The sequence below is a fragment of the Saccopteryx leptura genome, chromosome 2 (assembly GCF_036850995.1).
Source record: "Saccopteryx leptura isolate mSacLep1 chromosome 2, mSacLep1_pri_phased_curated, whole genome shotgun sequence".
NCBI classification, from domain to species: domain Eukaryota; kingdom Metazoa; phylum Chordata; class Mammalia; order Chiroptera; family Emballonuridae; genus Saccopteryx; species Saccopteryx leptura.
Window position 1 is genome coordinate 169,630,871 of NC_089504.1, and position 16,879 is coordinate 169,647,749.

The following is a 16,879-nucleotide window of genomic DNA, read 5'->3' on the forward strand; positions in this document are numbered from 1 at the left end:
AGTCAGTTTATGTACTTTTTAGGGGCGGTTAGTAATTTAGTAAAGATCATGCAATTAGTCACAAAGTACGTCGAAGGTGGGAGTCCGGTTGGCAGGAACATCTCCCAGCAAGTTCTCCTGAGGGTGGTATCTCCAGGCAACTGGAGCCGGGCACTTCTGAGGCCATCTGCCTCTAGGAATTACCTGCATAAAAAGACTCCCTGTTCTCCTTGGGAGGCAAAATAAAGATTTAAGTTTGTGAACTAAATTCCTAGTTATTTATAGGGCCTTGACTCTTTATAGGAATTCTGTGGCTATGCTCTTAGAAGTAATTTGTGATTTAACCTCTCCTTAATCTTCAGGCCCCTCCCTGGTGTCTGCTTCCAAAGAGGCTTCCCAGGCCTTCCTGCAAAGATAAACTTGCCACATTTCTAAGGGGAAGGCCAGGGAGCTATTAAGAAAGAATAGCAAGAAAATTAACTATTTCCTAACCCCTGTTGATTACAACTAAAAGCTGCTTTTACTGAGGCTAAATTTCTAACTCTGGAGTGCCCCTATCACCATCACCAGAGGAAGCAGCTGCAGTGCCCATGTGTGTAAGTTTCTCATATTAAGGCTCTTATGAATTTGGATAAGGCTATGTGTCAGTTCTTCAAAATCTATCCTGAATTTAGACTTTTGGGGCTTTCCCCCAACACTTAGACTTCCAAGTGGAGAGAATTTCATAGGAAGATGGAGCTGCAATGCTGGAGCCCAGGAGAGGTGGACACTGGAGATGCTCGTTCAGGAATTATGAATGCATGGATCATGTTTAATACCATGATAGAGGATGGGATCACTTGGAAGGTGAAGCCAGCTCTGGGGAACAAAAGGGACTGCAGGAGAAAAACCAGGTGAGTGGGGTGTCCTGAAAATCAAGGAGAGAAAGTTTTTGTTTCTTTTTGTTCTTTTCAAATGAGTGACTGATGCTGATCTGTCAGAGATTGCTGAGAGGTGGAATGATGGGAGGACTGGGAAGTGATCATTGGTTTTGATAGGGAAGTCCTTAGTGACTTAGCAAGGACAGTTCAGTGGAGTTGTGAGGACAAGTCAAGTGGGCTCAAGAGCGAAGGGACGGTGAAAACGCAGATAAAGACTCATTCTTTCAAAACATTTATCTGGTGCCTCATGAGGGAATAGGGTTCAAGGTTTTTGTTAATGTTTTTAAGATGGGAGCTGTCACATGTTTATGTGTGAAATGGAATATTCTGAGAAGGGACAGTCATGGGAGCAGATTTCTTCAGGTAAGGGATCCAGTATATGAGAGGAAGAGGGGGTGGCCTTAAGAGCTAGAAGAGTTTACTCATTTTAATGCTAGTGAAGATAAGAGTATCTTCTTCCCTATCTAGGAGATGTTAGAAGACTTGATGATTAGAGAATGAGAATAGTCTGGTGATTATTTTCTCAGGGATACGAGAGGAGGAGTTGAAGATTGGGGAAGAGAAGTTTGAATTATTTTCGAGAGCTCATTGAGTACAGACATGCAGTAGGCTCTCTAGGCAGTTCTGAAAGCCCACCAGAGGTTTATGGTCACAAGTTTAACAGAGACCAGCACAGCTGTTTATTTTTCTCCAATCATGTTTGCTGCTCAGGTGCAGGACAGAGTGAAAGGAGGAAAATTGGATTCCGCCAAAGTTAGAGGTATTTGCAGATGAAGAAGACCAAGAGAAAAGGAATTCAGGTTTTATGCAAGGAAAATGATTGTAGTGATGGATGAGGAGGAAAGTAGGGACATGAGACAGGTGATGGTCTTTTAAGAAGTGTTGGTAGATCTCAGTGGATTGGAGGTGGGTTCAAAGACTGCTAAAGTAGGGCTAGTGGACAAAGTCAGCTGGTTTGAAAGGGATGTGCTTGAAATTGGGCTTCTGGAGGCAGTGCAGTTATTAGTCATAACAAGGCATGAAGTATGACAAGGAATGGACGTGGACAAGGTTGGGGGAGAAGTCCACGAAAAGTAATGAAATAAAGGAACCAAGAGACCATGGATAGTGTGTGGATAGACTTTGTGGAAGCCAAAGTTATCTAAATTGCAGAAGGAGTCCTGGTGGAAAGAAATATACCGTAAGCCAGGAGCTGAAGATGCCAGATGACAGCAAAAGGAACCATATGGGCAGTTTGATCTAATGGTTTGTGCTTCAAAGTCACTGGAGGTTTATAAGGGAGATGGAGGTACTGGTTGAAATAACAACTGGAAGTAGGAAGATAGGACTGTATAGGAAGCAATTCCTTCAGGGGATATTCAGATTTCATGTAGCATGAGGGCAGGGAAGACACTTTTCACTGAAGTCATGAGGAGATGGGAAGTCCTGTCATACATTTCAGAGGGCACTGTGAAAGATGAAGGTGTTGAATAGGAGTGGGAGAGATTAGATGTAGAGTTTAATGTCCCAGTAGGCTTAGAGTTCATGGGGTGACAGAGATAAACAAGAATGCAGGTTAAGATAGGATCTTGGGAAGAGGAGATGGGAGGTTCACCAGTTCTAATTATAGTAGCCCACTTGGGATGGTGTGGGAACAGAGTATCTGAGCAGGGAGCACGAAGAGCTCTGTGGGCTGCCCTTTAGACCTGTGGTGGTTGAATTGGAGTCTTACTAATTTAGATCTGCTCTTTAAGTGTAAGGCTATTAAACCTTTCTTTGTAATGTGGCAATTTTGGTTTCCAGTTGACCATCATTTTTATTATTTGAAGTTTTACATTCTTTTGACTTCCCGTCTTGGTATTATGTTTTAGCAAGATAATTTTACTCCCCCAAATATAAATACACATATCTTCTAATAAAACTCGATTTATTTTCTTTCCCTTCTCTTTTTTGATCATAAGTCTTTCTCTTTGAATATGTTTTGATGTGTTGCATTGCATTGAGGGTTTGTTTTTTCTCCGTTAGTAAATTTGTTTGAATATTATTTATTTCACCTTACTGTTCTTTAAGCATTCAAAATACACCATTCACATATTTTTTTGTTATATTTATTAACAAATATTCAATTCCTGTTGTAGGTTGAGGTTATGTGGGAAAAAAATTAGTGACCAGTTAAAGAATACTAATTAAACAGTGAGAATACCAATTTTTCGGAAGAAAACAAGGCTAGAGGAAAGTCTATGAAGTTTTAGCTGATTTTTTTTCCAGTTACCATGATTGTAATAATGCCCTCTGCAAGTCAGAGTGTATGAAAGTGGAAGATACAACAGATTAGAGTTGCTTGTTATTTTTTTCCCCACTTTCATTGAGATATAACTGACATACATCCTTTATAGTTTATGTTGTCCAGAATAATTGATTTACATATATACTACAAAATGATCACTGTATTATGTTTCGTTAACTTAGAGTTTTGCTGGGTACTGCAAGTGCTAACACAAAATGGACTGGCTTATCCAAACTTAGAGTCTGGGAGCCAAAAGTAGCATTAAACTTAACAACTTCAGAATAAGCAGTTTCCACAGCCAACTCCTGTGAGCACCCTGCCACAGGCTGTGAGACAGGCTGATCATTGAGCTGCTCTGTGACTACCTTTCTGGTCCTTTTCCCCTTTTCATCACCAGGAGCTCCACACCCCTGTCCCACAGGAGTCCCCTCGGGAAGCCAGAGAACAAACAGGCAAGTGGGGCTGGAAGGCACACCAGGGTACTCCTAAGTAAAGCAGATCTGTGAAAAGGTGCTTATTAACTCCTGCAAAATAGCAAAAGGGTTAAAGAGACAACAGACTTGGTCCAGGAGAATTTTAAAACAACCAGGAGATTTAATATAACCATAGAAGCAAGAGGTCATCAGGAGAAAAGGAACTTATGTGAAATACTTCAAATCTCTCAATGAAAATAGATTTCATTTTGTTTTTTTTTCTTTTTGTACTTTTCTGAAGCTGGAAACGGGGAGAGACAGTCAGACAGACTCCCGCATGCGCCCGACCGGGATCCACCCGGGACGCCCACCAGGGGCGATGCTCTGCCCACCAGGGGGCGATGCTCTGCCCCTCCGGGGGGTCGCTCTGCCGTGACCAGAGCCACTCTAGCGCCTGGGGCAGAGGCCAAGGAGCCATCCCCAGCGCCCAGGGCCATCTTTGCTCCAATGGAGCCTTGGCTGCGGGAGGGGAAGAGAGAGACAGAGAGGAAGGGGGTGGGGGTGGAGAAGCAAATGGGCGCTTCTCCTATGTGCCCTGGCCGGGAATCGAAACCGGGTCCCCCGCACGCCAGGCCGACGCTCTACCGCTGAGCCAACTGGCTAGGGCCTCCTTTTGTTTTTGCAGGCACTTAATAGCTTGGGAAAGCACCCTTCTTGCCAGCTTTTTCTTAGGGTAATTTTCTCACTGGGCTTGCAGGCAGAGGTTATCCAAGTGTGCTAGGAGGTTCAAGTGTCTCTACAACCGCCTGGCAGCTGATGCTCCCCAGCCCTAAGGCACCTTCAAACAGACCTTTTCAGCAGGATGGCAAAATGTTTGCTGTTGTAAACTGACATCCTGCTGGCCATAGGACTCATAGTTTCTGTAAAGAATCCATGTGCTTAAAATTAATAGAGAAATTCTGTATTTAAAACTTTCATTCTGCATTGAATCTCATCCATTGTAGGTTTTCACCTATGCAGTACTTATAGTGGATTCCAATGATCAGTCCAGACTATACTCTAGTATAAGTAAGTATATTATGTGATTTAGAAATAAACTATCATGGTGCTCACATATACATATGATAGATAATATGATCATCTACTTGGTTTATTGCTGAAGTAGTTGAGGACTTCCTTATTTTAAAATGTGTATTTGATTTCCTTGTTAGGGAAAAACTAGTTTTAGTCATCCTTGCGAGACAATTTTTGTTTTGTTTTTGCTAAAATAAAAAATTAAACACGGCTCAATTTCTATGAGCAGTTAACTAAAACATAACAGTTTGCTGGGTTTCATTAAGTAATTAACAAGGAAAGAAATACAAATTGGTATAAATCCCTATAGCAGTGACCCTGAGAGGATTGATATATTAAAGCCCTTTAAGTCCAGTCATTCCAGATTGTGACAAGCAGTAAGTGTTAAAACCTCAAGAAGATTTTTTGGTCTCAAGTTCTTTATTATTAATTTTATATATCTAACTAATTGCTCAGAAAAAAAATGGCTTTATTTGTCACTTGTCAATAGTATTAGACATTTCTAGTTCTTTGTGTTACCTTGAAATCTTCAGTGTAATTCTTCCATACCTAAACACTTTGGATTTGGCCCACTTTATGACCTTTATCAGTAACTAGAATACAGATTGAGTAAATAAAATATAAAGCTGGGCCTTCAAAATCTGGGGGCCAAGAACTGCTCCAGACAGTTTGTGACTCCCTTGGACATTAAATCAAGTATTATCTGTGACTATGTACATTCTGGGGAAGGGATCCTTGGCTTCCCACTCAGGTTTTCACATGGTTCCATGGATCCCTTAAGTTGTCTCTTGGAAAGTTCATCTTAAAAAAAGTTTACCTTAAAATAGAGTTAAACTTTTTTAAAAATGAAGGTTGTTTCTGGGACTAGGTTCTAGATAAATTCCAAGATACTCTTTCAAAGTTTCTTTAAGACCCCTCTAAATGACCATTATCAAGCAGTGTTACCACTAATTTCTGAGTCACCAAGGCTCTCACTGTAGGTATCTCCCTCACAGTCCCTTCCTGTTTCTGTCCGTAGGTCCTGTCCAATTCCCCTGAAGTGCATCCAAGGCTATACCCACCGTAGCAGGGAGCCTCGTTGCTCCTTTCAAATATAATTGCCTCTTAACTGTTCTCTTTAACACGATCAGGAAATATTTTATGTGCTAAACTCAAGTATTTGAACTGTGTCTGAAGGGAATGCTTTGGAACCTAAAATGATCACTAATAACAGAAAACAGTGTTTTCTTTCAAGGAGCTTAGAACCTAGTGTATCTACTATAATGCTCACAAAAACTAGGGGATATTTTAAAATGAATATGAAGCGATAAAAATACCCCCTAATTTTTGTGAGCAGTGTAGATCGCCTTCAAATTGGACGGATACACTTTTCAAATCCCCTTGGCTTCAGTAGTAGCCAACTGAAATGAGATTCAATTGAAATCGTGTATAAGTAATTTTGTGACTTAATCTCCTCCCCCTTGTTTTCTTGTTTCATTTATTTACTCAGTTTGACACTTAAAACAATCCTTAAGTGTCAATGGAAAGTTTGGAATTTTGAGGAACATCAGAAAGGCCCCTACCCGAGGACATTTTGGGGGCTACCTGTTACTCTGCCAGGAATTCCACCATTAAGTGGCAATTGTACCTCCTCCTTTAGGGCTCCTAACTAGGCAACAGTGGATAATTACCAGCCAACCTTTGCAAGGCATTACCTAAAAGCCTAGTGAGACAGCTCTTCCTTTTAGGTCTCTAAATTCTATCCCTAGTGTGTCTGTCTCAGAGGACACCGCACCTACTGTAACTTGACCTCAGTATGAGCAGAAATGAATTGTTTTCACGTTTATCACAGTATCGTGCGGTTCTCCATCTATATAGCGGAAGTCAATGTGATCATCTGCTTGAAAAATATGTCTTCCGAGAGACCAGAGTTGAAAATAAGCCACGCAGACCAGTCAACGGGAACCCCTATTATTTTTACCTGAGCTTAGTGTCCTGTTAGAATTACGTCACAATCTGCAGTAAATGTTGCCGCCTTCGCCTGAGTTCGAGGTAGTGGCACAAAAGCTGCAAGCAGGGCTTAAGCGAGCAGATAGTTTTTTAGGGTGCCTTCGTTCCCCCATGTTTCTCGGTACTACCTCCTGCATGCCCGCCCCCACGCATTTTGGCAGGAAATGGGCTATGCTGAGTAGCTACGTTTGCTTTCGGTGGTTGCAGCGTTTCTGAAAGACGCCATTGGCATTTAATTACTCACCTGCCGACAGGCAAATTGACCGTGCTGGTGCCTAGCCTTGAGTAGGCCTCCTGAGCCTGTGTGCAAAATCCCCTGGGATACATAGCATGTCCAGAGCCTACGCGCTGCGGGCTGCTGCTGCAGAGAAGGGCGGCTGTAGTCCCTTTCTCCGTCTTAGATTCAGGGTAGGGCGGGCAGCTACATACTCCGATTTCATCAAAAATCTCCCCCTGACCCAGTTAAAATGCTGCCTCCTGGAGGTTGTCTCGAGAAAACTATCAACTCGTCCCTGGGTGGGCTCGAACCACCAACCTTTCGGTTAACAGCCGAACGCGCTAACCGATTGCGCCACAGAGACTACGCTGAGTAAGGACGCCTGCGGTGTATACACATTCCCATAGCCACACCTCCCCCATCCCGCCCCGCCCCGCCCTGGGCGGTGTGGTGTGGACAGCGGAAGGACTCCGAAGACCAGGATGCCCAGTTCCTGCGGAGATGAAGCGGCCAGCTGTGCCCGCGCGCAGTAGGGGGCGCTTCGGGCCGCAGGTCTCCTGGGTGGGGAGGCCAGCGGGGCTCCCTGAGACGCCCCATTCTCTGCCTCGCCCTGCCACCCTGCCGAAGGGGTGTGCTCTCCATACGGTGACTCCATTCTGTTCCGATGAGTGAGGGACCGTCATCCTCCCCCTAGTCCTTTCCCATGGCCCCACCCCACCTCCTAGCTCCTTTTCTCACCATTTTAACTCACAGTTTTTTTATAGCCCACATTTCAGGGCATTAGGTACATTCACATTGCTGTGCAGCCATCACCACCATCCATCCCCAAAACTTTTTCATCTTGCTAAATTGTAATTCTGTTCCCAGTAAACAACAGCTCCCCTCTCCCTCCCCAAATCCTGTGACCCATCATTCCACTTTCTGTCTCTAGGAATTATACCACGCCAGGTACTTCATATAAATGGAATCATACCGAATTTGTCCTTTTGTGACCATCTTGCTTCACTGAGCATTATGTCCTCAAAGTTCATCCATGTTGTAGCCTGTGTCAGAATTTCACTCCTTTTAAGGCTAAATCATATCCCATTGTACGAATGGACCACATTTTCCTTACCCATTAATCTATCTGTCCATGGACACTTGGGCTGCTTCCTACCTTTTGATTATTGTGAATAATGTTGCAGTGAACGTGGGCATGCAGATCTCTTTGAGGTCTTGTTCTCAACTCTTTTGGATAAGTACGCTGAGGTACAAATGATAAAACATATAGTAATTCTACTTTTAATTTTTTGAGGAACAACCATATAATTTCCCACAGCAGCTCCACCATTTCACATCCCCACCAACAGTGCACAAGGCTATCCTTTCCTTTTCTCTGCATCCTGGCCAACACTTCTGTTCTTTCCTTTTCCTTTCTCTCCCTCTCTTACTTTTCTTCCCTCCAACCCTCTCTCCCTAGCTCCTTTCTTTCCATTTCTTTTTTCTCCCTCTTTCTTTTGAAAAAGAATAACCAATCTAATGGGTGTGGAGTGTTATCTCATTGTACTTTTGATTTGTATCTCCCTGAAGGTTAGTGCTATTGAGCATCTTTCCTGAATGCCTTTTGCATCTAGGATCTGTGGGTTCTAGACCCTTCTTCTACTTGCTTCCTTCTAGCCAGACCCACCTCCGCTTCAGTGAGGAGGAAGCTGAGAGCAATGGAGGCCAGCTTCTGATAAAGGGTGGAGGGAAGGGGCTAAAGGGGCCTGCAAAGTTGAGCATATACCGTGCAAGGGAGGAGATGAAGGAGGAATCTTCTGAGGAAGACCATCTAGTGGTCCCATTGTCATGAGAAGTACTTGGTCATCTGTGCTGGACAACAGTTGGAGTTGGTTATGTTTATTCTAGCTCTATAGGGATATTTATGTAAGTGTTACTCATGATTGGCCCATGTGTGAAGAAGGAATCAATGACCTCCACTTTGAAAATATTGGAATGTATAATGTTTTCCAAACTGTGTTTATACAAGCTAACTTAAAGTTATGCTAATTTAGAATAATCTTCCATTTGCATTTTTCAGTTTTTTCATAAGAATTGTGAGAATTTCTTTTTAAGCGTTTAAATGGTGATCTCTTCACTTTGGGACGATGCCATAACCAACTGAGCTATCCAGCCAGGGCTGGTGATCTCTGTTTTTGTGTGTAATTCTTCTTAAAAACACAGTGAGATCTTTCAGACGTGTAAGAAATAAAACTTTATTTTTCTGTAACTCCTTTCAATTCTATTTAGAGTCCCTTTTCTTCTGCTGCCAGAAGAACAATCTCAGTCAATTCAGGGTTCCTTTGTCCTTTTTCCTGGGGCTGTTTCCAAACACTGAGGTTTGAGAGCAGTCATTCTTCTGGTCCTCGAGTCGCATGTGCACAGTTTGCTGAAGAGGCAGTTTTTTGTTCCTTTTGCAGATACCATGCTCTCCGAAGCCTCAACTTATAGAACGGAATCTCTTGTGAAATTGGCTTTGTTGCATCAGCCATTCCATAAAGTCACTCCTGGCACAGTCCCTTCCCCTTATGGGACCTGTTATGGACTGAATGTTTGTGTCCCCCCAGATTCACATGTTGAAATCTAATCTGCAATGTGATGGTGTTTGGAGGTGGGTCTTTGGGAGGTATTTGAGTGGTGCCTTCGTGAATGAGATTAATGCTCTCTTATGAAGACTCCAGAGAGCTAATTCCATCTCATTTCATCATGTGAGGATACAAGGAGAGGTCCGCAGTCTGCAGCCCAGAAAAGGGTGCTCACCAGGACCTGATTATGTTGGCACCTTTATCTTGGACTTATAGCCTCCAAAAGAGTGAGGAATAAATTTCTGTTGTGTATAAAGCACCCAGTTCATGGTACTTTGTTATAGCAGCCGGAACTGACTAAGCTAGGATCCCAAAGTTCTTTATTCGCATCAATCTTTCCACTGTACTTCCTCTTTCTTCAGCCCCAGACTGCAAGGCATATAAGTGATTGTCAAGTTTTAGAGGCACCTTTGTAGAAGGAATAAAAGGAAATAGCCACTGAATGTGCTCTTGCCTCCTCGGGCAAGTCCAAGGGTGTCCTTTTAGTGATACTTGTTTGGAGATACTATCAAATTTCTCTTCTAGGCTGAGTTCTGAAGTTTCTCTTCCTCCATATTCATGTGGGTACAATTGTTTTCTGAAAGGAAGATGACATTAATAGGCCAATTATGTTTAAGTAATTGTCTATATTTATCAAACTATAGAACAGGCATTCTAGAAACCAGATGGTTCTGTCCATTGATATTATACTCTCAGCAGGAAGCTCCCACTAAAATGTAAGCTTTCCAAGGATTGAGATCTTAACAGGTTTTGCTTCCTACTGAGTCCCCAGTGCCTACAACAGTGTCTGGCACACAGCAGACACTCAAACACGCTAAATCAATGAGTACGTGAAAATCGTAAGCCATAAAGTAAACTGGAAAAATAAAATGTGTCAGAAAAATTAAATTTCTAATATAGAAGGAGCACTTATCAATTAATGTGAGAAAACCTCTTTACAACTTAACTGGGAAAAAATCAAGCAAACAAACAAACAAGAAGACTAGGGGCATGAGCAAAATATTCCCAAATGAAGAAATACGTGTACTCATGACCAATATAATCATGAAAGTTTAGCCACACTAGTAAACAAAATCAAGGTTAAATAAAATTTAAAAAAATTCCTTTTCCCAAATAGGAATAGAATTTAAAAATTCTCTTTTTCCAAACAGAAAAAGAGATAATACTAAAATGCTATCAAGGGCACAGTTAGAGCCATTCTTACACAGACTGATGAGAGTAAACTTGGTATGTTATTTCTGGGTAGCAGTTTGTTTTCTAAGAAAGTAACCAGGGATGTGACCAAAGTTTTAAGTATATCATCACGGTATTTTTTACAATAGTGATAAATACCCTAAATGAAAACACCCTAAATGTCCAGCCACAGGAGAAAATAATGATTATGGTATATTTAGGAAAATAATATTAATTTTTTTTTTTCTTTAGCTGGAAACGGGGAGAGACAGTCAGACAGACTCCCGCATGCGCCCGACCAGGATTCACCCGGCACGCCCACCAGGGGCGAAGCTCTGCCCACCAGGGGGGATGCTCTGCCCCTCCGGGGCGTCGCTCTGCTGCGACCAGAGCCACTCTAGCGCCTGGGGCAGAGGCCAAGGAGCCATCCCCAGCGCCCGGGCCATCTTTGCTCCAATGGAGCCTTGGTAGCAGGAGGGGAAGAGAGAAACAGAGAGGAAGGAGGGGGGCTGGGGGTAGAGAAGCAAATGGGCGCTTCTATGTGCCCTGGCCGGGAATCGAACCCGGGTCCCCCGCATGCCAGGCTGACGCTCTACCGCTGAGCCAACTGGCCAGGGCCAATATTAATTATTTGGACATCAAAAATAATTTTTTTTCAAAGAATAGTTAAAAATATAGTGATGTTACAGACCAGGTGGTGGCGCAGTGGATAGAGCATCAAACTGGGACACAGAGGACTAAGGTTCAAAACCTCAAGGTTGCTCGCTTGAGCGCGGGCTCACCAGCTTGAGTGTGGGGTCGCTGGCTTGAACATGGAGTCATAGACATGACCCCATGGTCATGGCTTGAGCCAAAGGTTGCTGGCTTGAGCAAAGGGTCACTCGCTCTGCTGTAGCTCCCTGGTCAAGGCACATGTGAGAAAGCAATCAATGAACAACTAAGGAACCACAACAAAGAATTGATGCTTCTCATCTCTCTCCATTCCTGTCTGTCCTTCTCTCTGTATCTCTCTCTATCTCTTTCATACACACACACACACACACACACACACACACACACACACCACAGAAACATACACAAATGTGGTGATGATAATATGTTAAGTATTATCAGGTAGGCTATCCACACCATATCATATAATCATTAAAATATCTTCAAATATTTGACACCACGGTCATGATAAAATGCTAAGTTAAAAGGTAAGATGGTGAACTAATTATGATAACTACTGCTTACACAATTCTTTCTATGTGTGCTCACACTATTGTGAACACTTTCTACATTTCACCTCATTGAAGCCCATACCAACCCTATCAGGCAATTACTACTATCATTCCAATTACACAGGTGAGAAAATGTGTTCAGAGAGCACTTTGGTAAGGTTCCAGAGGGCCCAGTTTCAAACATGAATCAGGCTCCAGCTGCCACACCTGTAATCTTGACCCACACAGCTTCTCATGTAACATACGTGGTATGAACCCAGGTGTGGGGTGCGTGTGTGTGTGTGTGTGTGCCTGCATGTGTAGTATTTGGAAAATTCTCTGAAACATTATTAGCGGTTATCTCTGAATGATGTTTTTCTTCATCTCTACCCCACTTTGCTACTTTCTCAATCATGTGCAGCAAGCAGCACTTATAAAGAAAGAGTCAGTGAGGAAAGGCAGCAGCAGCAGTTTCCCGAAATTACAGATAGAGGGTGGTAGGTGGTTACTCTTGTTCTGCATCTTCACTTCTGGAGCAGAGGCATGCCAGGCTGTGCCATGGCACCTTAGTCCAGTCTGTGCACACACAGGTCTTTGCCAAGCACCCAACAACTGTCATGCTGTTTTCTCTGTTCCACCTGTCACCCACCTTGAAGAAGATGTGAACCACTCCTGTGTGTGAGTGACTTCACAATCTGTGACCCTTTGGTAATGAATATGCTTTCATTTAAAAAGAACTGGAGAACCTGAGATTTTAGGTAACTTTTATACTCTTTTAAAGCACCTCTTTGCACTATTGTTCTTTTTCACAACGAGTTGTTTTCATTTGAATAAAACCTAGCGTTGGAAGTTATTTTAAACATTTGTAAACATACTATGTAACATTTAATACATTTTGGGTTAGATGAGAGTCAGCAAATGTTTATTGAGTCTTGTGAGAACCTGGGCTAGATGCTTCAGGGATCTCCCTTCCACCCAAGACTTGGAGACCTTATTTCTGGACACAGATAACTTTAAGAAGATGTATAAAAAATTGATAGTGAGTGTCAACTGAAACCTGAGGCAAGAACAAGCCCTGAGCAGTCAGTGGAGGAAGTAGGTGTGGGGCTGATTCTTGGTGAGACCCTAGGCAGTGAGGAGAAGGAACCGAGGCTGGGACAAGAGGTCAGCTGAGAGGATACAAAGGACTTACGTGGAATGTGGTGGAACTTGCAGAAAACTAAATGATGATAGAGCACAGATGGCCTTACATACCAAACTAGAACATTTGCATTATGGACAGTACTGTTAATAATAGTGGCAATTTTTAAATGCTTATCAAAGGGGCAATGTCTGAAGTACTGTGGTATGTTTATACAATGTGTGCTGAGGATGCACTGAACATTTTGAATGGGAGAGAGACTTGCTAACAGCAAGGTTTGGGGGGAGGTTAACTGGATGTGTGAAAGATGGGTGGGAAGACTAGTTAGGTGACTATTTCAATAAACCAGATGTGAAGTGAGGAGGCCTTATTAGGATGGGGGCTGGAATAGTGATAGTGACTCCAGAATAAAGAACAGAAGAGCAGCATTAAGATGCCCACATTAAAGGGTTTTTACACTTCTGGTTAGATGTTGCCAGGTGGAGTTCGAAAAGTCTTGAACCAAATGACAGTATCCCTCCAATACTGTATAAACACACACTTTTCTATGATTACTCCCGCACAGCATTTTGCCATTTTTATTGATTTATCTTCATTTAATACATGTATAAGAGCATTTCCCATTTTCTAGAATTTGCATTTCTTTAATTGCTTTGGTGGCTGTGTACATTTTCTCTGTTGTGATTTATTCTGCCAATAAACATGGAAGCCTACCTCGGGCATGTTTTTTTGTGTCATAAAACAAAATTAAAAAAAGATGCACTGACTGTGAATTAGATATCTTGACTGGTACCAGGGTTATGGAGGTGAATGAAATGCAGTCCAGGTTCTTGAGCAGCTGGCATTTGGTGGGGCAGATTGGGCATATCCTTGAATGCTGGTGATGCCACAGAAGCAAATGGAGTGCCCCGCAGGAAGGAATCAGGACTACACTGCTGGTAAGAATACATAAATGCATCACATTCACTTTAACATTCACTGCTTGAGTAGTGAGTGTGTCCTGGAGGGTGGGGACTGGAGTTCTGATTGGCAGCTGCTTCTCAGGTTTATTCTCAGGGAGACTGAAGAAGATGGGGTCATGGAGAGGAGGAGCAGTGGGAGTGAGTGGAAAAAATGACAGAATGCAGGAAGGGTGGGCCCTCCAAGCACATCTGAGTCACCACAGGCAGCCTCCGCTCCCTCACCAGCCACTCCATCCTGAGTGTTCATCAGGGTTCTTTCAGGAGCTACTTCAGGAGACTGAAATAAGGAGGAAGTGCTTTCAGAAAAAGGATTCCAAGAGAAATGTATTTTACGTGCACAGTATTGTTGTACTGTCTTTCCATGTGGAGTGTATCCTAAAAAAGAAAATTCTTTCTCTGACCTTTGTTCTCAAGGGAGGCAGTGTTCTTTGCAACAGAATCACTCATGCTGTCACTTACCAGCTACTGGTGCTATACTGGTGTGGGGCCCTGCTCTCGGTGCTGCTGGAGAGACCCTCACTTCTGGATTGCAAACTTTGCAGGAATTCTAAATTCCCTTTTGTAAGTCATGCTGGGATTAACGGCTCTTTCTTGCAGCTTCTGAGACATCTGTGGGCTCTCCCAGAAGTGCTGAGCAGACAGTTGGGAGGCCCCACTTCCCGCCGCTGCATGGTGAGTGCCCACTGAGAGCCACTGGAGGAAGGAGAGAAACCTCAGAAGAGCCAGCCCCAAAGTGATGGCACATAGACAGCCCTGGCTGTCAGCTTGCCCTGGAGAAGCCCAGGCAGGGGGAGAGAAAAGCCAAAGTTTTGAGAAAGAATGAGTAAAGGGAGGGGAACAAGACAAAGACCATGAACAGGGTGTGGAGAAAAGAAGGGAAAGAGCTCAAATTATGAGCATAGGCTCTGGCCAGGTTGCTCAGCTGGTTAGTGCTGGGTTAGATCCCCGGTCCAGGGCACAAACAAGATCAACCAATGAATGCATAAACAAGTGGAACAACAAATCAATGTTTCTCTTTCTCTCTCCCTTCCTCTCTAAAACCAATCAATAAAACAGGGATTATGGATATGAATGGTGAGAAGTGGCCTCCATGAACCTGGGAACAGCCTTATCTTATCGGAAGAGAAAGATGGGCTGACAGACAACAGGAAGGAAACAGAAAACAGCAATGTCACATTGAAGCTGGCCAGGAGGAAACCGAGGCCTGGAAAGGGGAAGTGGTTGGCTCAAGGGCAGATTCTTGGAAGAATCATCTATCTTCTCTCTTGCTCTACTTCACTTCCCCCTTCCCTTGTCATGAGTCAGTGCTGGAAGGTAGGCTGGTTGGAAGCCCTACCCAGATGGGCCTGGGCAGGCATACAGTATGAGAGGGTCCTGGGTGAGGAAAGGAAGCTCTCTAAGATCTTTTCTACTCTCTTTCTGGAAATCTCTCTCAGAGCTACAGACGGACAGGGGACAGGGTGGCAGGGTGGCAGCTGCACCTGTAGCAGGCGTCCTGCGAGTGAAAAGTGGCCTGTGAGCTGGTGCAGCCGCAATGCGACTGTGAGCAGAGCCAAGGGCCCCTGTGGCTTGGCCAGTGGGTGCCAACAATCCACAACCCTCCTCTTTGTCCCCAGCATTGCAAAGACATGCCTGTCTGAAGACCTGTGGGTCTGTTCTCCACGCTTTGTATTTAGTCTTCACACGAGACTTCAGAGACAAGTAAGGCTGGCTCCTGCCTTTGTGCTGTTTCCACTTCCTCCAGGACCTCCTCTGTTCTGCAGAATTAGCCTGTGTTCCCTGCTCACCATATTTTTACGTCTGTCTTGTAAGGCTGGTTGCTGTGGCCATGAAGATTCACATTGGATTCGGGCAGATGGTAAAGGAACTGTGGGGCCAGAAAATGGTGGGCTATACTCTTTATTAGTCTCACAACAGTGGGTGAGCAAAAAGGCAGGGAAAACCACATCTCTTTCTCAGGGCTGATGAGCAAACAGGCCAGGGTGGGGGACACCCCTTCTCCCGAAGATAATAGCAAAAATGGCCCCTCCCAAAGGTGGCAGGCAATCCACAATTTACAACCTGCTGCCCTGAGGGCAAGCACCTGCAGCCTCACATAGACTACACACACATGGTGCTGCCCCACGCTCATGCACCAGTCAGGCAAAGTGTAAGAGAGCAAGCCTAACACAATTGTTTGCCCAACACTGTCCTGTAGAGTTTGCCTTTGCCCCCATCCCCCCCTCAGCCTGGACTTTAGTTACAGCACCTCGGTTTGCTTCCTTCTCTAGACTGGAAGTGGTCTGAGGCTGGAAGGACCCCACCCTGTCAGTATCCGTACCTTGCCCACCTGTGTCAGGGCACAAATGTGTGCCATGCTTTGGAGTTTGGAACCAGCAGTTAGCACCAGAATGTTGGTCACATGTTTAAGATGGGAGTTCCGCAGGGTGGAAAGAAGAGGGATTTTGGTTCTGGAAATGGAAGGTTATTCTAAGAACTGGTGTGGCAGGAAAGACAAATATAAGCTCATGGTAGAGAGTGAGTGGCAGGAAAGGAACTGGATGTCAGAAGAGAAGGGGTGGAGAGTGAGAGTGGAAGCACCAGGGAAGGTGGAGCCTGGGCGGACACAGAGCCCCAGGGCAGCAGGGTCCCCTGTCACCCCGTCACCCACCACCCCTGCCGCATTGCTCACCTGCTGGGTACTCACAGGACCTCCAACTCACACCTCCCGGGTCCTTGTCTATCATTCTGAAGCTGGGTCATTTAGAAAGATCATTTGTTTTATTTCCATCAGTACTCTGATTTGGGACATTTGTCAAAAAAGGGTCATGGTCCTTGTGTGCAGCCCTATTAAGTTGAAAATAAATACATCAATCAAAACTGCTTTTTTAGAAAAATTTTACTTATTGATTTTTAAAGAGAGAGAAAGTGAGTCAGAAAGAGAATGAGAGAGAGAGAGAG

At 44.0% G+C, this 16,879-nt stretch overlaps 1 non-coding gene across 1 annotated transcript; it reads right to left on the reverse strand.

The window, feature by feature from the left end:
* Positions 1 to 7,148: 7,148 nt before the first annotated feature.
* TRNAN-GUU (transfer RNA asparagine (anticodon GUU)) lies at positions 7,149 to 7,222 on the reverse strand. The gene has a single exon. It is a non-coding gene; the product is annotated as a tRNA-Asn (tRNA).
* Between the last annotated feature and the right edge of the window lie 9,657 nt (positions 7,223 to 16,879).